This window comes from Pteronotus mesoamericanus, unplaced genomic scaffold (genome assembly GCF_021234165.1).
Source record: "Pteronotus mesoamericanus isolate MK-2021 breed Mesoamerican mustached bat unplaced genomic scaffold, CSHL_Meso_final scaffold_54, whole genome shotgun sequence".
In the NCBI taxonomy this organism is placed as follows: Eukaryota; Metazoa; Chordata; class Mammalia; order Chiroptera; family Mormoopidae; genus Pteronotus; species Pteronotus mesoamericanus.
In genome coordinates, this window is record NW_026555321.1 from 54575134 (window position 1) to 54597703 (window position 22570).

General features: G+C 35.4%; 1 protein-coding gene and 1 pseudogene across 1 annotated transcript in view; both read right to left on the reverse strand.

The window, feature by feature from the left end:
* MDFIC2 (MyoD family inhibitor domain containing 2) overlaps positions 1 to 22570 on the reverse strand; it is a 166790-nt gene that overhangs the window by 142884 nt on the left and 1336 nt on the right. The gene's annotated exons all lie outside the window — the stretch shown is intronic.
* Positions 1123 to 15403, reverse strand: LOC129088480 (apoptosis-inducing factor 1, mitochondrial-like; annotated as a pseudogene).

Below are 22570 nucleotides of genomic sequence, written 5' to 3' on the forward strand. Positions count from 1 at the left end.
CCTTTCCATTTTGTTGATGTTTTACCCAGCAATATATTAAAAAGCTCATACACCAGGATCATACCTCAGGGATGCAAAGATGGTACAATATACTCAAATCAATAAATGTAATACATCGCATAAACAATACAAAAGACACAAACCATATAATAGTAATAGATGCTGAAAAAGCTTTTGATAAAATACAGCATCCATTTATAATAAAAACGTTCAGCAAAGTGGAAATGAAGGAAACATACTTCAACATAATAAAGGCCATATATGAAAAACCTACAGCCAACCTCATACTCAATGGGCAAAAACTAAAAGCTTTCCCACTAAGATCGGGAACACGACAAGGATGTCCACTTTCACCACTTCTATTCAACATAGTATTAGATGTTCTCACCACAGAAATCAGACAAGAAAAAGAAATAAAGGTCATCCAAATTGGAAAGGAGGAAGTAAAGGTAGCACTGTTAGCAGAAGACATGATCATGTACTTAGAAAACCCTATATATTCTACCAAAAAACTACTCAACCTAATAAATGAATTTTGCATAATGTGGCGGGGGGATACAAAGTCAATATTCAACAATTAAAGGAATTTTTCCATACCAACAATAAAATATCAGAATCAGAAATCAGGAAAAAAGGATCCCATTTACTACAGCAACAAGAAAAATAAAGTACCTAGGAATAAACTTAACAAAGGAAGTGAAAGACCTGTATGCAGAAAACTATACAACATTGAAAAAAGAAATTAAGGAAGACACAAATAAATGGAAGCATATATCATGTTCATGGATTGGAAGAATTAACACCATCAAAATGTCCATACTATCCAAATCAATTTATAGATTCAATGCAATCCCTACTAAAATACCAATGATGTATTTCACAGACAGAACAAACATTTCAAAAATTTAAATGGGACAATAAACAACCCCAAATAGCCACATCAATTTTTTTAGAAGGATCAGATTTTATTTAATGATGTTAACATTAAGAATTTGCCTACATTGTTAAAATATTCACAATTGAAATATTCACAAAGGAAGTCTGTTGAATAAAAAATGTTTGTTTAGTCATCCAAGCTGCTGTCAGGGACAGCAAAGTGCTTGCCTAGTCTTCTTGGGTGTTTCAGTCTTCATGAATGTTGAATAGTTTATCTACTTCATTGAGAGCTTCATGTTGCTCACCATCCTTAATGATCTTCCTTGCTATCAGCATTTAGTTGAAGATGTTCCACAGCACAATTCATACCACCACTTTGTCCCTGAGGTAGAAGACGACATCTTTGCCATAGTCCTCCCCTTCCACAGGAGCCTTGGGGACTGCAGAGTTGCTGTGAGGAATAGTGATTTCTGAGGCCTCCAACTCTGTTTTACTCTATGATTGGATACTAGTCCCTGACTGCTTTGTGGCAGATTTTGGGTTGTCTTGTACAGAAGCTTTTGCAAAAACCCCAACTATGGGCAAATTACTGTCCAGGAGACCAATAGCTTCATAGCCAACATCGGGGCCCAGATCACTCCAGAACATTGACTGGTGCCAGTATGGCTTGGCAGCTCCAGTCATATTTTCTCTAGTCAATTTTCCACTCACAACAGCATTATCATGATGCTCTACCCACCCCCTACCCAACTTTATATTATAGAAGCATGCGGCATCTCCTGCCACCCAGATGTTAGAGTGTGTTTGGAGCACTGCATTTACCCAGAAGCCACCAAAATCTGAATCTCTAGTCCACCAATCTTGGCCAACTCAACATTGGGCTTCAGGCCTACAGCTTCCACTAAGTGGTCATTTTCTACCTTCCGGCCATCTTTCGGCTTGACGAGTAACTTGCCACCGCTAACTCCAAATGATTGCACAATAGCATTGGGCAACACCTTTATCCTCTCTCCTCTGACGTTTTCCCATGGTCCAGTTGCTGAGGTATTTGGGAAGAATCTTTCCCATATTTCCTTTCTCAGGGAAGAGATGAATCACTTCAGTGCCTAAGGCTCAAGCTTTTCTGCCAAGAGCCAGGCCAGTTTGCTACCAAGGAAGCCTTCACCAATAATCGTAATCGACTTGGCTTCCCTGGAAATCTTCTCTAAGGTTCTAAAGCCTTCAATCTTTCTGAAAAGTGTTGTTCTACTCTTCACCTCTGCTCTAGTCCTATCAATGGCAGACAGAGTTCTTGGAGTGTCTCCTGTTGCAATCAAGCACTTTTCATAAGTTATTTGAGAGCTATCATTAAGTTTTACCATGTTGCCTCTCACATCCAGCTGTACTAACTTCTTCCCAGTGAGGACAGCCACACCACCATTCTCAGTGTGAGGCAGGTTCTGAGCAGAGACATAGAAAAAGGGTGGCTGGAAATACATGCTTCTCTCTTATCCATTCCACTGTTTGAATCGTAGTGTCTTTGTGATATTTGGATCATCTGAAAACAGTTCTTTTGAAAGAGGAGGTCGCATGTAAGGCAGTTCAGGATCTTCACATACAATCAGTACCCTGGTCCCAGGATCCTGAGCCTGGATGGATCTAGCTGCAGCAAAAGCAGCAGTACCTCCACTTATGAGGCAGAATGGAACATGGCTTGGTACCCTGACTTGAGGAACTGGTTCTCCTTCTGGAGCATGGCCTTCTGCAAAGGCAGGGGCAGAGTGGGCCAGAGATGCCTGAGGAGAGAATGGGAAGGAGGCCTAGGGGAGAGAACTGAGAGAGCATCTGGCGGGACCCCAGTGCTGACTCACCCCCCATGAGGCAGCAACCACCACAGCAATTTTGAGAAAGAAGAACGAAGTGGGAGGGATCACAACACCTGTCATGAAACTATACTGCAAGGCCACTGTAATCAACACTGTCTGGTACTGGCCTAAGAACAGACACATAGATCAATGGAACAGAATAGAGAGCCCAGAAATAAACTCATGTCTCTATGGTCAATTAATATTTGACAAAGGGGGCAGGAGCATAAAATGCAATAAAGATAGCTTCTTCAACAAACGGTGTTGGGAGAGCTGGACAGCCACATGCAAAAAATTGAAATTTGACCACGAACTTACATCATACACAGAAATAAACTCAAGATAGATACAAGACTTAAATATAAGTTGCCATAAAGTCATATAGGAGAACATAGGCAGGAAACTCTCAGGTATCTCATGAAGCAATATTTTCACCAATATGTCCCCTAAAGTAAGGGACATAAAGGAAAGAATAAACAAGTGGGACTTTATCAAAATAAGAAGCTTCTGCATGGCTAAAGAAAATATCAGCAAAATAAAAAGGGAACCAATCATATGGGAAAATATATTTGCTAATGATACCTTGGAAAGTGGTTTGATCTCCAAAATACATAAATAACTCACACGACTCCTATCCAGGAAGACAAACAATCCAATTAAAAAATGGCCAAAGGATCTGAACAAACACTTCTCCAAAGAGGACATAAACAGGGCCCAGAGACATATGAAAGGAAGTTCGGCATTCGGCATCATTAGCCATCAGAGAAATACAAATTAAAACTACAATAAGATACCACTTGACATTGGTCAGAATGGCCATCATAAACCAGTCAACAAATAACAAGTGCTAGCAAGGTTGTGGAGAAGAGGGGACTGTAGTACACTGTTGGTAGTAATGCAGAGTGGTGCAGCCACTGTGGAAAACAGTTTGGAATTTCCTCAAAAAGCTAAAAATGGAACTTCCTTTTGACCCAGTAATTCCACCACTGGGATTATACTCTAAGAATCCTGAAACACCAATTCAAAATAACCTATGCACCCCAATGTTCATAGCAGTGCAATATGCAATAGCCAAGTGCTGGAAGCAACCTAAGTTCACATCAGTAAATGAGTGGATAAAAAATCTATGGTACACAAATACCATATGATCTCACCTATAAGTGGAACCTAATCAGCAAAGCAAGCAGGCAAGGAAAATATGACCAGCAACATTGAAAGAAAGAAGAAACCTACAGAGACTGGAGGGAGGGAGAGAAGGGCGTAGTGGCGAGGGGAAGGGGAAGGGTCAGATCAAGGAACAGGTGTGAAGGACACATGGATGAAGCCAAGGTGGGGAAGGATTGAGAGGGGGAGGTCTGGGTGGGTGTGGCAGGGGAAAGAGGTGGCAGGTAAATGGAGACAAATGTATGTGAAAAATTTAAAAAAATTTAAATATATAAATCCAATACAGTGAAAAAATTTTAAAAAAACTATAGTACATTTACACAATGGAATACTACACAGCAGAAAGAAAGAAAGAGTGAGCTACTACCCTTTGCTACAGTATGGATGGAACTGGAGAGCATTATGACAAATGAAATAAGCCAGGGGGTGAAAGGCAAATACCATATGATCTCACCTATAAGTGGAACCTAATCAACAAAACAAACAAGCAAGGAAAATATAACCAGGAACATTGAAAGAAAAAAGAAACTGATAGTAGCAAGAGGGAAGGAGGGAGGAGGGTAATGAGGAAAAGAAAGGGAAGGGTCAAATCAAGGAACATGTATAAAAGACCCATGGACAAAGCCAACATGTTGAAGGATTGAGGGAGGGAGGTGGGGATGGATGGAGCAGGGTTAAGTGGTGGTAGTAAAATGGAGACAAATGTGTTTGAACAAAAAATAATTTTAAAAAAATCCATACCACTCAAAGCAATCTACAGATTCAATGCTATCCCTATCAATAACCAGTGAGGTTTTTCACAGAAGTAGAATAAATAATCCTAAAATATATATGGAACCACAAATGACACCAAGTATGTGAAGCAACCTTGAGAAAGAAGAACAAATTTGAATGTTTCGCACTATACTACAAGTCTATAGTAACCAAAAGAGCATGATACTCTCACATCGATGTTTCTCAGCCTCTCTTTCTCCCTTCCTTCCCCAATCCCTAAAAATGAATAAATAAAATCTTTTTAAAAAATGGGATCTGAGTAGACATTTCTCCGAAAAGGACATACATATGGCCAACAGACATGTAAAGAGATGCCCAACATCAGTAATAATCAGAGAAATGTAAATTAATACTGCAAAGAGATATCACCTCACACTTGTCAAATAGGTATCATCAATAAATAGACAAGTGTTGGCAAGCACGTGGAGAAAAAGAAATCCTTGTACACTATTGGTAGTATTGCAAATTGATGCAACCACTATGGAAACTTCTAAAAAATTAAAAATAGAACTATGACCCAAAGATCCCAGTTTTGAGTATTTAAACAACGAAATCCAAAACACTGATTTGACAGTATATATGTGCCTCTATGTTCATTGCAGCATTATTTACAACAGCCAAGATATGGAATCATCTTAAGTGTCCACTGATAGATGACTAAATAAAGAAATTTTTGTACATATATACAATGGAATATTAGTCATAAAAAAGAAATCTTACCATTTGTGGCAACATGGATGAACTCAGAGGGATTTATGCTAAGTGAAATAAGTCAGACAAGGAAAGACAAATACCATAAGATTTTACTTACATGTGGAATCTTAAAAAAACTAAATAGACAAACAAAATGGAAACAAACCCATAAATCAGAGAACAAGCTAATGGTTGCCAGATGAGAAAGCATTTGGAGAAGTTGGTTGGAAAAGGTAAAGGGATTAGGAAGTACAAGTTAGTAGTTACAAAATAGTCATGGGGATTAAGTAGAGTTTAGGGAATATATTCAATAATAGTGTGATAACTATGTATGACATCAGGTGGGTGCTAGACTTATTTGTGATTACTTCTTAAGTTGTATAAATGTCTAACTACTATGCTCTACATCTGCAAGTAATATAATATTCCATGCCAAGTCTAATTAAAAAATAAATTTTAAAAAAGTGAACATATGTACAATGGAATATTACCCTAAAAAAATGAAATCTTGCCATTTGCAACAACATGGATAGACCTAGGAAATATTACACTAATGAAATAAATCAGAGAAAGATAAATAAATAAACCAATAAAACAGAAACAAACTCACAGATTCAGAGAATGTTGCCAGATGGGAAGAAGGTTGAGGGGGCAGAGTGAAAAAGGTGAAAGGGATTAAGTACAAATTGCTAGTTATAAAAACAGTCATGGGGGTGTAAAGTACAACATACAGAATATAGTCAATAATATTGTCATGACTGTGTATGGTGTCAGGGATGATAATTTTACTTGGTAAAGTGTATACATGTCTTATCACTATGTTGTAAACCTGAAACTAATATAACATTGTATGTCAACTGTAACTGAAAAATAAATTAATAATTTAAAAAGGATATACAAAAATGTTTCATTTTGTTGACAACATAAGGCCTTATTTTTTCTTTTTTATTGACTTTACTGGGGGACATTGGTTAATAAAATTATGTTATGAAACTGAATGTGCCTTAATAAAAATACATGCTCCCTACTTTACTTTCTCTTTGTTTCCTATGTTTGTTCATTTTTCTTCATCTTCATGGCAATGGCAAAGCTAAACTATGTGTAAAAACAGAAACAGTCCTGACTTGCAAACCTCACAGCTTCTTTGGACACCATTTAAGATTGTGTCTAATGTATTTATCAATTTGTTGGAGCCATCAATAGAATTCTAAATGTTTTACATCTTATTATCCATTCAAACCAGTAGCATTTCTACTGATGGGGAAAGGGTGAAGGCTTTTCTTCACTTTATAATATGATGAAGATAAAATTAATGAGTTGTTTATACCTATTACTAAGCTTTGATTTCCTTTTTTCATAAGCCTCCAAGTTGTTTAAAACATGAGGTGCTGTGAAATTTAATTTAAATGCTATCCTTCATTTTCTTCCCCAAATCGTCAGACGATTGTCTCACTAAGATACTGAAACAAACTTTAAACATGATACCTTTCTTCCTAAAACTACTGCTTCCAGAGCCTACCAGAAAATATGATAGACTTCATTTTGGTTAACCAACATCCAAGAAATACTCAGTTTCAACTTCTAGAACCTATCACTTTTAACACCTTGATCTTAGTTAACATACTTTTCCAAATAATTTAGTTTTAAAAAATCATTTAGTTATTTAATTCACACCAGGTGGAGTATACAGTTTAATTCTTTTGTTTCCAATTGAGCAAATAGCTAAATCATTTACCCTGCAGGCTGAATGCTGTCTCTGATGTCTCAGTTTTTTCATCCTCTTACCCAGTGTTCCAGGAAGTTCTGACAATTCTAATTTTTAACAAATGCTCAAAATTTCTTCTCTCATTCACAATGTCCTCCTTTAAAGTCTTACTTCAGCTACGGCAACTCCCCTGCTACATACCATCTGTCCACTTTTATCTCCTCTGCAATCCACACTATTGCCAGAGTGTTCTTTTAAAAGGCAGATCCTAAGGGTGACCTCTTCGTGGTTAACGCCACTTGCTATTTTTTCCCATTACCCTTACAGTAACTTCTTTCACAGGAAGTTCGAACTCTGTGATCTGTCTCTCTGATCTACTCTATTGCCAGGATCTGGTCCAATACCTCCCAGTCTATTATGGCTATACCAATATTTGTTGGTATATATCATTTGTCAGAAGGTTCTTCTAAAGTGATAGAAGCATATTTCTTTCCAAACCCTGAGTACTTTAAAAAGGAGAACAAACCAAATTTATATTTAATCATAATTCTCTGCTTGTTGAATGTGATATTGGGCAGTTTTAATAATTGTACAAATCGTTTTGCCTGGCTTTGGGTAATTAGTTATTATATAATGAGTCCTTGCAAAAACAAAGCAAAATAACCAAAGAGCCTACCTGTTTACTTAAACATGCTAGGGAAAGTTGACATGGAGGTTGTAAGATAATTGCTGCAGAACACAAAAAGAATCGATATTTTGGTGAAACTTAACAGTTTAGATATTTGAGCCACTACAAAGCTGTAATTAGACTATACTTCTGTTTAACTCCAAAGTTATTTATTAACCAAAGAATATTTATGTGCAACACAAGGACACAGACAAAAATGCGGGTATATCTTTGGAGTGAGGAGAGGGTTGAGCTGGGTGAGGGAAGGAAGAGGAAAAAAAGTGGGAACAACTGTAACAGCTTAAACAATAATAACAAATAAATAAATAAAATTTATTTAGTTTCTCTTATTACTAATGATAAATTCATATAATCTCTATAGTTTCAATTGGTTAGACAAAAATAAAAATGCTTCTTATTCCATACATCTGGATTCCTTTTGCAGCAATATGTATATGTGTAATCATATTTTTTTGAGTTGCATTAAATTTCTTCTTGGAGGGTGGAAAAATACTTGACTTAATTTCTTAAACTTCTTCCTTAAGCATTTTTCATTATTTTCATTTGAAGGGTAGATGCTAAGAAATCAGGCAATTTGTAAAGCATCATTTGACTACCTAAAAATAGTTTTATAACTTTAATTAAAAATATTATTATAAATTCAAAGGATTGAAAAATAGAGTGGATGCAATATTGATAGTGACTATCTGAAAGACATTGTGTTTCTAGCTTAAATAAAGCTTTTACAGCATGCCTTATTCTTTGCCAAAACCTTCTGCTTAAAGTTTAAGGGGACAAATTTTTAAAAATTCTAAATATAAAAAAGAAAATCAAGGTCACATCTAAGTTTGACAGTGAGGTGCTACTTGCTGAATACCAGAAAGCAGGGCTATGTGTAATATAATTTTCTTACTGGAGAGATGGTACAGCCAGATAGAAGTATTTGAAAATTAAAGTAAAATTCGGCATCCAAATATCCTTAGGTTTGCAGGTTTTTGATCTGTTTATTAGCCATGCAAAAATATATTGCTGTTTCTTAATCTGATCATAGTTCACTCTGCCAATGGAATTATTCCCCCCTCCATACACCCACTTTGATATGCTTTATTTTCAAGTGCTTGTTTCACAAATATCAGCAAACAAAATAATATTTTCACTTCCCTTCTTTATCAGTCTTGTTTTTGTTTAGTTAGTCCACTTTTATGGGAAGATATTAAAATGATTAATCCTTATAACTTGCTGTGCCTTAAATAACTGGATATTATAGAAGTTGAACTTCAACTTTTATCTCTTAAATATGAATGTAGTAATATTACAAAGTTGTAATTCATTTGATCACTACAATCTGTGGATAAATCGGCTTCTGAATCTTCACCTAATGTAATAACCCTGTCCTCTTTCCCATTTAAATCACCATGGTTACATTGAAGATACTGTTCAGAGAATCCAACTAAAAGAATAATAATATTAAAGAGGCATCATCTGCATCACTTCCCCAAACTTTATGTCTCCTTTAATTTTAATTGTCAAAATGGGTGCAGAGTAGGGGTTATTGATTATCTACCTTCAAGTAATTTCAAAGCAGAGTCTATGATTGAAAAACCCTGGATTTCAGATCAGAACACCTGACTTGAGAACTTGCCCTTGTGTATTACCCATTGATTTGGACCAAATTATTTAAACTCCTCTAACCTTTACTTTCTGTACCTGTAGGACAAGCATGATAGGACTTTCTGCACATGATTTCTATGAAACTAAAGTGAAGCTGATGTGCAATACATTGTAAACTGTTTCCTGAGAGCCAAAGGTAAGGTGTGAGAACCCCTCTTAGCGCTTTTGTTTAGTCTTCTTATAAGGAATTCCTACAGATTTTGTAATGCATTCCTCTGAGATTTAAAAGCTAAAAATTTGCAACAACCTCAATATTCAAGAACAGAGAAGGGTTACTTATATTTTATTACTTTAATAGTGGAATACTATGTGTATAACAATTGAAATGATTCTATAAATCTATATTTATTAACCAGAAAAGATATTTGCATTCATTTATGGGTAAGAAAAACACATTATTAAATATATTGCATAAACAGATATTATTAAAATTAGTAAATTATGTGTGTGTGTATATACAAACACCCACACATTGATACACAAGCATGAGACCTATAAGAAAAGATGTATGGTGGCTATCTTTGGGTCAGGCTATCTATTTTTCCATCTGCATTTTTTAAATTTTTCTAAAGTAAACAGATTACTTACGTAAAGATACACACACACACACACACACACCCACAATTTGTTTCAATAGAGCAGCTTTCTTTAATCTGTGGTAACACTCTCTCTCTCTCTCTCTCTTTCCCCCTAATATCCTGTCCATGGTCAAAGCCTTGGGGTCAGCACTTTTGGGTGCCAGCTTCTGTTTCCATTGCCCTGGCAACTATTATCTCACTTCAGAAATCATTCTTTCTTATCTATGGGTGCAAAAGCTTTTAATTAGTCACTTTCTTTCCAGCCTTCCCTTCTATTTTACCCTTCAATCTATCTTCATAAAGATTCTCAAATCACAAATGTTTGCTAATGCACAGAGATTCTTCTGTCTGTATCCCCATCTAATAGCCCTGGATATATTTAGCGGCATCCCTTTGTCCTGGAACATTTGGTTGATACTCTTCAGCCTGGTATGAAAAGCCATTTATAATATAGTCAAGGTTTATCTCTTACTCTCTTCCTCTCAAGCCAAATATAACTACTGTTCTCTGAACACCCTAGACTTTTCTGTCTCCACTTTAGACCATTACATTTTACCAATTTATAATACTACTACCTATTTACTAATGATTTATAGCCCAACTAAATTCCCATTTTTTTTAATTCTAGGTGTTCTCTTTCCTACTTCTGCATTTCATATCATCTTCAATATTTAGTTGTGTGTGTGTGTGTGTGTGTGTGTGTGTGTGTGTGTATATATATATATATATATATATAATTTTTGAGCATCTGCTATACTCCAGGGGCTCTCTGAATACTAAAATATGTGCTGGTAACAAGCCAAATACATCCATGGCCTTTAGCAATTAACAGTCTAATACTTATTATTCCTCCTCTTTAAAACTGTTGTCCTATAACAAACTTTCCTTAACTACCACCTCCTCCTGCAACATCATACATATATTGACTGTAGACACCTTGAATGTTATGTGTGATTATCTTGTAGAAACTGTTATCTTAGAAATAAGAGATAGTCAAAAAATGTATTGTTTGACGGCCAGAGAAAAGGCTGGAATCAAATATTATGTACCAGAAACATAGTTACATATAAAATATATGTATGTATTTTATATATGTATTTTTTAACCATGTGACTTTTTCCTGGTTAGTGTTTTAGAAAATTGAAATGGATTCCTAATTAACATTATTAATTTGTTCTCCAAAATGATGGGAACAAGTTATTTCTACTCCTTATATCCAGAGGCGACCAAGATGAGACTATTTATTGAGGTAAAACTGAAACAAAGAGTACATTTTGCTATTAGAGAACATGTTACAGAACTCAGGCTTGATAATCTCACCTGGAATTCAAACACCTGAGAGTGGCTTCTTATTTAATGGGCATTGACCTACAACATTTAGAGATTTAACATTATACTGAATTTGAACACACCAGTGCATTCATGACCTATAAATACACTGTGTCTCCAAGTTGTATTACTTTTTTTTTGTCTTTAGTGCATTTTCCCTCTTTATTAAATAAATTAGTCACTTAAGAATTTCCCTTGGAAAAGTGAAGTCCATTACTATTAAGTATCTCTATCTTTTTATGGTATAGTTTTTTTTTTCTCATTTTAAAATGAGGATATTAGTTGTTTTCCTTTTTTAAATAAAAAGGCTGAATAAAAAAATTAAAAAATACATATTAAAAAGATCTTTTAGGAAGACTCAAGATGGCAGAGGAGTGAGTGAAAGACACACTGACCTCCTCCCAGGACCAACCTGGAATTACAACTAAATTGTGGAGAAATGACCTGGAACAAACAACTGAACAATAGCCAGAGAAGAGCCTTGTAACCTCGGAGGCAGAAGTATCAGCTTTAGCAATCTAACTGGTAAGGAGTGGACAGACCTGAGAAGGCGGGCCAGGCACCCAAGGGCAGAAGCACCAGAAGGATATTGAACCAGCCAGTTGGATCCCCACTGAGAAGAGCGGGGTCTAAACCAAAAGTGGGGATCTCTAGCCCACAGCACCAGAGCCCAAAAGATACACAGAAAACAGCCAGCTGCGAAAAGCGGCAGGGTTGCCCTCTGCCAGACACAGGAGGCTGGAGATGCAAAGAACTGTTTCAAGGGCCAACGTATAACTTTTTATTAGGAGCAACTTACCCTGGTCTCTGTCAGAGGCTGGGGAGAGTGGGCTAGACACACCTGAGGAGAGACTGGGGTGGAGACTTTGGGGGAAGAACTGAGAGGGTGGCTGGTGGGATCTCAGTGCTGACTCATCCCCCATGTGGCAGTGGTCATCTTGCTCAGGCAGAGACCACACCCCCTGAGTGGCACCTGCGTCAAAGGTCCCAATAGCCTCGCCCCCAGGTGAGATTGCACCCCCCCACCCCGGGTGCTGTCTAAGCTGCCTGCTGAGTGCAGACTGGCAGCCACAGACAGTAGATCCCTGGCTAAAGGGGGCACAGAGACATCTGGTGACACGTGAGGAGAGACTGGGAACAGAAGCTTTGGGGAGAGAATGGAGAGAGTAGCTGGCGGGATCCCAGTGCGGTCTCCTCCCTCATACCACAGCAGCGTGAAAGGACCCAATAATCCTGCCCCTGGGAGGGACTCCGCCCCTCCCTGAGCTGTCTAAGGTGGCCTACTGAGTGGAGAGTGAATGGATTAACAGCTGAAGGAGACAGCCACAAATGGTAGATTACTGGAAGTCTCGAACAGATTGACTAAGGTCAGATAGGGACAACATCTGATATCATCAGAGGCAGATCCAGAAAGTAAAAACAGCGGTCTGCAACCATAAAAACTCACACCACAAAGTCAGTTGATCAAGACAGATCAACTTAAGAATCAGAAGCAAAAGAGAGGAGTCTCACAAATAATGAGAAGACAAAGAAATATGCCCCACTCGAAGGGAAAGGAGCAATCCCCAGAAAGAGAACTAAAGGAAATAGAGCCAAGTAAACTATCAGATACTGAATTCCAAACAATGGTTCTAAGGAAGCTCAATGAGCTCAGTGAGCTCAGAGAGAATTACCAAAAACTACAAGGAAACTATGAAGAATTCACTGCAAACTATATCAGCATGAACAGAGACATAGAAACTATCAATAAGAGACAAGAGGAAATGAAGAATACAATTTCTGAATTGGAGAACACAGTAAAAGGAATCAGAAGCAGGCTAGGTGAAGCTGAGGACCGAATCAGCAAGCTGGAGGATGAGGTAGATAGAAAGAGCAAGAAAATGAAGAAAGACTCAAAAAGAATGAAGAGACATTGAGGGAAATGCAGGACAACCTGAAATGTAATAATATCAGTGTAATAGGGATACCAGAAAGGGAAAAGGATGAGGAAGGGATAGAGAACCTATTTGAAAAAGTAATGATGGAAAACTTCCCTAATTGAAGGAGAGAAAAAAAATCTCACAAGTCCAGGAAGCACAGAGGATCTCATTCAAGAGGAACCCAATGAGGCCCACTCCAAGACACATCCTCATTAAAATGGCAAATATCAAAGACAGAGAATCCTAAAGCAAGCAAGGGAGAAAGAGGTAGTAACACACAAGGGAACCCCAATACGGCTAGCAGCTTACTTCTCAACAGAAACCCTGCAAGCCAGAAAGGAATGGCAAGAAATATTCCAAGTCATGAAAAGCAAAGGCCTGCAAACAAGACTGCTCTCGATTAAAATGAAAGGGGAAATAAGGAGTTTCCCAGACAAAAGAAGACTAAAAGAATACACCTTCACCAAACCAGCAATGCAAAATATGCTAAAGGGACTGCTTTAAGATGAAGAAAAAGTTTCTATGAATACCCAGTTCCTTTCAAAATTGCCAATACTTGATATTACCAATATTTTTAATACTCATTAATCTGATTGTGACAATGATGGCATTTTAATTGTTCTTTAACTATTTGTTGAAACTAAACCTGTTTTTGTATATTTCTTGCCTATTTCTGTTATGTTTTTTTAAAAAAAGCTTTAAATGACTTTTTGGTCTTCTTTATCCATTTATTGATTAAAGGTTTGTAGAACCTTTTTCCCTAAAAAAAATCCTATTAATCCTTTTTTTAGATGTGTTGCAAATACTTTTCTATTCTATTCCTTGTCCTTTAACTTTTTTTATATGTATATTACCATATAGTTAAATGTAATATAGTCATATTGTCAATATTTACTTTATAACTTGTGGGTTTGAATATTTTACTTCAGGTCATGACAAATATTAGTTCTATTTTCTTCTAAAACTCCTTGGATTCTACATATTTATTTTTAACTCACCTGAATATTTCTTGTATATTGTGTGAAATAGAGCTCTATATTTGTTTTGTTTCAAGTAGTAGTGGTCCATGCACTTTATTTGTTGAATGAGCCTTATTTTACCCATTGATTTGAAATATCAACTTAAATCATATATTATATTGTTAGATATGTACGTTTGTCTCTAGAATGCTCATTATATTTAATTGATCTACTTGATTATTTCTGCGCTGATGTCATGTTGGTTTAATTGCTGAAACTTTATAATGTTTTTAAATTTTTTAATATTTCATAATTAACTTTGACATTTAAAAAAGAAATAAAATCAATTTGCATTTAAGAAAGAAAAAATATTTTAAAAGATGTATAAAATCTAAGTTAATATTTTAAATGAATCCTACTGTTTTCAAGTGACTCTTTAGCTTAATAGTTTTAGCCCAAATCTGCTAAATTCATTAAAAACAAAACAAACCAACAAGCTCTGTTTTAATCTTAAAATAAATATGCATCTGTCTAAGGAATTGGGTGAAACTATATGGCTTGGTGTGTAAGATTTGATACTGAAAACAATTACATCCAAAGTGGTTGTGCACATTCTACTATATTTCAAATATACCTGAAGAGCTTGCTTTTGTCTAAACCGTATGGCAAACAGGATGTGCTGCTGTTACTTTATTTCTCCAACTGAATTATAAGCTCCTTGGGCATGGGAGTCATGGTATATTATTTGTGTAAATCTGTGCCTTGTGATAAATCCAAACATTTGTTCATTTGGTTGACTTGATTTTATATTATTTTGTAAAACAAATGCTTTCTGTATTATGAATGGTTTGCCATATCAAAATGAATTTTAAAATATTAGTCTCAGAAATTAGTTTTAAGACATGCATAGAGTGGAATCTTTGCTTTTTTATTAATTGTGGTCCGAATATAACTTTTTGTGTAATTTATTCTCCTGAAGAGTATATTTATATAAACTGATTATATTTTTTATGAAAACTATATTCAAGATATTAGTATTCACATATGTCTTTTGGTAATTCTAGTGGAAATTTGATTTTCTATCTACAAGGCTGAATATTCTAAATATAAAACAAAATAAAACTGGTATGTGAAAGAGCAAAAATATAAATTCTATTGCTTGTTTGAGGTTATCGAAGCATCTTCCTTACCTTCAGTAACGTAGCTATTTCTTTTCAAATCCATGTTGGTATGAAAATTCAACTCAAGAAGAAGATTTTTCTGATGTCTTATTTAATTCTACACCTCTGTGAGTTGGCCTCTATTTTTTCTTGAAGTTATACTCTGGCAAAACTACTGTCATTGCCCTTCCTTTTTGTCTTTGTTACACATTTACTTTTTGACAGGTTTAAATAATGGCTAAAAGGGTTGAAATGATTTATGCCTTCAGAGTGATGTCTTCATTTGCTCTGTTCATATTCTTTTTTTTAACTAATGGTCTGGTGAACACCTAGTGTAGATGCATTTTATTAGAGAGTATATTCTCTCTAAATGCTGTTCCTAAGCGAAAGAAATGGGCCATAATCATATAAAAATAAAGTATCTCTTTGTGGAATTTACAAGAAATGGAATGTCCTTATTCTTGAGGCATAGAACATAAAGGACTTTTTTCTCTCACTATAAAATTGCTCTTTATACTAATGTTGATTAAGTGTATCACATCACATCAATGGTTATTGTGACATATAGGAAAATGAATGTGTCTACTGAAAAATTCATCTCAATTAAAAAGAGGAAATCTCTTAAAGTTTCTGGTTCTTTATAGTTTTCTTCTTCTGGTTGAGACAGAAGAGACTGGTTCTCAGTCTCTACAGGTCTCTTCATTCTGAGTTCATAAAATTGCAATTAATAATGGTGAGGGAAGATCATTCTGTATTTGATGTACTGCCCTATCATCACTGAAAGAGAGTATTTAAATCTGCTTTTTAACAACTTGTAGGATCTTTGCACTGATTAATTTATCTGGTCATAGTGTCAGGCTGACATGGCATCTTCTAGGGTTTCTGTTCTGTTGGGACCAACATCAATTTATAAGAAATGAACTTACAACTTTATGGGCTTAGTTGGAAAGAAATTTCAACCATCAGCTGTAGGCTATGCCACTTGAATTTAATTTGTTGACCTACTAGAACAAAGAAAATCTCATATTTTACTGAACTTTCTAAACATAAAATAAGGTTATCAGAGGATCATAATTATTCTGACATTTAAACTTCAGTAAGAGGGCAATATATTTAAACTAAGTACTCTCCTTCCTGAAATGTTCAGCACTCTGTCAACAACATGTTACATTCTTAAGAAAATATCCCTTATGGAGAAAAGCACTGAACACTGGGTCATGGGTATTGGCTTTTAGAGTAGACATTATTTTCATACAACATCTGTTCTCTCTGAATTTTGGTGCTAGAACCCTGAATTCCCTCTGAAGAAGGATCTCTCATCCTTTATTTAGCCTTGTAGTGCTATCAGTGAAGGTTCCCTGCCCTGTCTATTAAGTTTTCTCCTTTGAGGTTTGGAGTCTTTACTACAGAGGATGAGAGGACAGAAAAAGCATGTGAAGCTAATTTGTTCTAGGAGTGCTGACCTGAATATATTTGTTGTCTTGCTATTTGGAGCTCCAGAGCTAGATTAGTTTTTGCCCCTTCTATACATGGATTTTTCTTGATTTTCAGGAATAGATTAACATTTAAATTGTAGTCTTATTTTAAAAAATCACTTCCACCAATGTGGGTGGGCATCACACAATCTGTTAGGGGCTAAATGGAACAAAAGGTTGGATGAAGGACAAATTTACTCCCACCACTTGAGCTAAGATACCCATGTTTTCCTGCACTTAGATATCAGCACTCCTGCTTCTTTGAATGTCTTACTTAAAGCTAGATTTATGCCATGGTTCTCAGAACTTGAGGCTTGAACTGGAAGTAGACCACTAGTTTTCTTCAGCTTCCAGCTTGCACACAGCAGATTGTGGGACTTTGGAGGCTTCACATATATTTAAGCTAGCCACTCATAATAAATCTTTCTATCTATCTGTCATCTATCATCATCTATCTATCATCTATCAATCTATATATCATCTATCATCTACCTCTCTATTGATTCTGTTCCTCAGAACATAATACAAACTATTAAAGCTTTATCTTATAATCATTAAATTTTGATAGTAGTGTTATCCTTTAATAGACCTTAACCTTATGTTCTTTTGAGAATAAAATGTAGTAGAATATATTTTACTACAATGTAAAATATATCTGTAGTAGGCATTTCCAGGGTAAAGAGTATTGGAATCTGAAGTGCTGACCTAGGTCTATGAAAAGTTCCTGGCTCTATTCCAGGGCAAACTCCTCACATCTTCAAATGCCAACTTTCTTTTGGGTCAAAATGTTTAAGCCACTCTTGTTTTCATTCACTTTTTGAAATATGACATGTTGTTTCCTGCCTCATTCCTTCTTTTTGAAATTTTATTTCATTGCCTTTACCCTCTCAATCAACAAAGGTCCTCTCAAATCTTCAGGACTAAGCAAAATCTCAAGCAGATATTCCCTGTCAACGACTGATCTCACATAATCTATTGCTTAGTTGATAACCTTCATTTGGGATGCCTCATAGACATTTCACACTTAACCTGACCCACCCAGATCTGATTGTCTCATCTCCACTGTGTTTTTCTCATTCTCCAGTCAGCATCACCATTATGCAGTAATTCCCTCCTTTCCTTTTTTCCCATTCAGCCATACTGAATTCTGAGTCAACCTATCCTTGCACAAGCTCTTCTCCCTGTTGGAATGCTCTTCCCAGATTTTTGCATAGCTGGCTTCTTCCTGTGATTTAAGTTTCAACTCAAATCTCTCCCTCTCTACATAAATCTCTATTACATCATCTATTTTCAAAGCTTCCAGACAACTATTCCTGTAAAAGTATCTTGTTCTTGTACTTTTTTACTTATTTATATGATTTGCAAAGTCATGTTTTCTCATCTAATTTCTCTTTTCTACTATGTTTAAACACAAAACAACATTTTATTTGGCTGTTACTTTTTCCTTACTTGTGTTTTGGTTATTAAGTAACACATTTTCACAAGTTAGGAAAGACTAATGAAATAAGAGCTAATTATCTTGTGTATACATATTAGCAGAAACCTCAAGATATGCTACTTGTGAAAATTAACTACTTAAATAAAATAAGCATTACTGTGGCTTGATTTTTAAACTATTCAGAAAAAGGAGCCCTTTTAAAAATGAGAATTATCTGAGTGAAAGAATTGGTATGAATTGATATTTAGTCATTAAAATGAACAAAGAACTTACATACATGAGTTCCTTGAGGGCAAACTGGCATTTTCATTGACTGACATCTTTTGTTTCTTTGCCTGACATATTGTCTGAGTTAAAGAGGAGTCTCATCAAATGGTTGCTGAGTTGAATAAAATATATATTTTGAAATGGTTTTAATGCTTATAATCTGAAATTATGTTTGAGCAATGAAAGAAATTTTGTTTATTTAGAATTAAGAAAAGTTCAGTGAATTTATGAATATCAATTGAAGATTCTCACTTTTTCTATTTCATTTGCAAACAAACAATGATCAAGAATGAGACAAGATTCTTATATTATGGATTAGAAGTTTTGTATTTTATTAAGAAAATTTTTGTAACTTGACATTGGGGACCTCTAGGCTGTTTTCCAGTATCATGACAAATTAATTTCTCATACTTATTAATTCTGATTAAATGATAACCAATGTATTCAAGATGCTAAGTCATTGGTGACCCAACTTCTCTATATTAATAGTAAATAAATTTAGGGGATTTTCCTCCAAAATGTATTTAAATAACATTTTTGAATAACAGTTTTGAAATCAACAAACACTATACTTACCATATGACTGATTATATTTAGTGAAACATTACTGCACATTTCTCAACATCCAAGCTTTTTTCTTTCTGGTATGTTTGGAAGATGAGAGAAAACTTATTCTTTGTCCCATTCTCTCTTTTTTATTTTTAAAATCACATCTCTTCCATAAGTATGAATTTTCCCATTAAGGCCCACCCAACTCAGTAGTTATAGAACAGAGTCCACACCTGATAAGATGATTATAAAACACTGAGGGCACACTTGTAACATAAGGTTATTTTGTTTTACCCTCTGTGTATTAAAACCATAAGACAATGCTTCACTAAAACAACTACAGGTAATTATAGGACAAATGGTTTAATTTCAGTGGTCTTAACTTCACGTTTTCAAAAATTAGACAATTGACTTGACTTTGCATACACATATAAATATGTGTGTGTATGTGTATATATATGTGTGCATGCCAATGAAGCAATTTTTTTTACGGCAAACTGGTATGGGAAAAATAGTAATAGGTTTTATTTAGTGATACAAGATTTCAGAACAGAAGTTACAAACTGGTAGCCTATGGGCTGAAATAGTCATAGAACCTGGTTTTATTTGTTCCACGTGGTGTTTTACTATTGTTGTTATTACTTAACCTTCAGAAGTTTAGATTTCACATGGAAATTCAGATTTTCAGCTTCTCTTGAAAAATAAGGAGGCATTGTAAGAAATTGTGTGCAGTTCAAACACTAGTGATGCTGTGATTTTAAACTGCAAATGGCAACAATTTAAAGGCTTCCATCCCTTCACTGTGGTGCTTCTCTTCCGTATCAAATGGTGAAAGCCTTAAGCACTAAAATGCTTACCCAGAATGCTCCCTGGCTTAATGGAGTATTAAATGCCATCTTATTCCACCTGTAATTTTCCCCCAATTTCTCTGTTATATCAATTTTCCCTTCATAAAGTTTTTCAAATTTGGTCCTATTTCCCTCCATTCCTTGTTATTATTTTTATCCAGGTCATTTTTTTCTCACTTCAAGGCCACTGAATGTGTCTCTGTCTTGGCTATCACACTACTCCTGTCCACCTTTCCTCTGCCTCCCCATGTCACTCTGCAAACTAGTTATAAATGTATATGCCCTAATCACACTTTAATATATTAGTATCTGCCCTCAGTCCTGTAGTGACAATCCAGAACCTATGTCCAACTACTTAGCCTATAGAGGGTTCTCGGTCTGAGTTTCCCTCTCACTCTGTGTTAATCCATACACAAATAGCTAGCCACTATGCCCATGTTCATAGCACCAAAGCAAGATCTTCCTGTCTCTGATGACTTTTCTGCCAGCATTTGTTCCTCCTCTTCACCTGTGCAAATAGATGGTCACCACTTTCAAAACTGGCCTTTCTAGACCACCTTGGTTCACAATTGCACAATGTAGCTCATCTTGCCTGGTACATACTTCAAGGTCATATTTTGTTTTTGTGATTGACTTAAAACATGGTCTCTCTAAGTATGGTCTCTGGATATCTTTCTTCTTACTTCAGAATTACCTGTATTGTTCTTAAGCATTTATTCCTGGGCTCCACCTATATCCTTTTGTGTTCCTTAAGTTGGGGCCTAGGAATATGATAGATCTGATAAGTCTAGAATTTAAAGGCAACATGAAAAATAGTTATACAGGATTGTCTGATGGTTTGATAGACCATAAAATAGGATTCAATTAAGTTTCCAATGAGTGCATTTCAGATCTGCAGGGTGTCTCTTGAACAATATTTACCCTAATTGTTGATAATAGCTCTGAGTGTGGCTTTAACCAGCTCTTTGACACCATTGCTGAGACCATAAAGCCCAGGATCCATTGGATGGAAAGTGGAAGGTAATAAAGGCCTCATCTTCCACGCAAAAACAAGCCAATAAAATAGTGAACTTCTTGAGTGCAGGACTGTATGGCTTTTATTTTGTAAATTTTTTTTCTGCTCCTCTTGTGCCTTATCTCCAGTAACACCACGGTTAATAAATATTGAATTACATTGGGTAAGTTGACTGAATGTTTGAAGAACATCAATACTCAGGCTGGCAATGATCGTGATAACTCATTGGTCATATGTTTACCATGGGGTCAGGTACTGTATTCAGTGCTTTATGTAGCTTACTCAGTGAGTGGCTTTGCTTCAGCCCTGATAGGTAAAGCATTGCTATGATTCCCTACATTTTAACAATAGGGACTCTTCAGCTAGAGTTGCAGAAGGAGACAAGACATATTGTGATAAGAATAGCAATTTCTTTTGTCATTCAAGAAAAATTTTTTGAACAAATTTAAACCATTGGTTTCATTTTAATGAGAAGAGTTGATAAATTTAAAATACTGATTAATAACCATTGAAGAAGTCACTGCGATAAATTTGTTTAAGGTAAAGAATAGAAGTTGGAACTGGAAGAGCTGGGTTCAAGACTCAACTTGCCTCTTAACAGTTCTGCAAATTTGAGGAAGATCCAAAGTCTATCTGAACCTCAATCTCTTAATCTGCAAAATGGGGACAATTGTTGCACATCAAGTTGTTGCAGGGACCAAATGAAGACATTGATATGAAATAATCTAAAAATTTAGAATGCTGTTACTATTAATAACTGTTTAAAATGTGAATAAGACTCTCCAAAAATGTAAACCATATTATTTTGAATCATGCTTTAAAGAGACAAAAAAAACCCCACAGAAATAATGAAATCTCATCTCCATAATCACACAAAGCAGGTGTTATCATCCCCAGCCAAGGGCTCTTGGGCTCGGGAAGGTTAAGTAACATACCATAGTCACAATACAGGTAGTAAACAATTGAGCTGAGATTTATAAACCACACCTACATAACTTCAAATGCTCTACTCTTTTCAATGCACCAGTTTGCCTTTAAAAAATAAAATAAACCAGCATATATACTTTTCCTAACATTAAAAAAAGACATGTAGAGATTTATGTTGAAAACTAGCTCATTCTGATAATTCTCCATCAAGATGTAGCCTTCTAGAATGCGGTTCAATTTCCTTTTATGAAACACTGTAAACGTAATTTGAGCGTAGCTTAAATGAAGTGTCCAAATGGGATAAAGCAAGTCACCTGGGAAATTAGATTTTATAGATTACAAGAATTTAATGCCTAAACTATACTTAATGGACACAATTTTTTGAAAAAGAAAATATCTCAGTAAACAATTGACTGGTCTATCAATTTCATCATTATTTCTATATAAGACACCTGTAGAATAGAGTAATTATAGATGAATAAATAATATAAGCCTCACTATAACTAGTAGTGAAGAACACATTTGTCATAATGGATTTGGGTTCACAAGAAATACAGAAGGAAATCTTTGACTCAAGTTCAATTTTTACTTCCACAGTGTTTTTTAAATTATTCTATTTAAAGAAGTTATAGAATTCTCTTGCCCTGTGGCTTTCTGAAAAAAAAAAATGATTCTGAGAATACTTTAGGCCTACACCAAATTTTATCCTGAA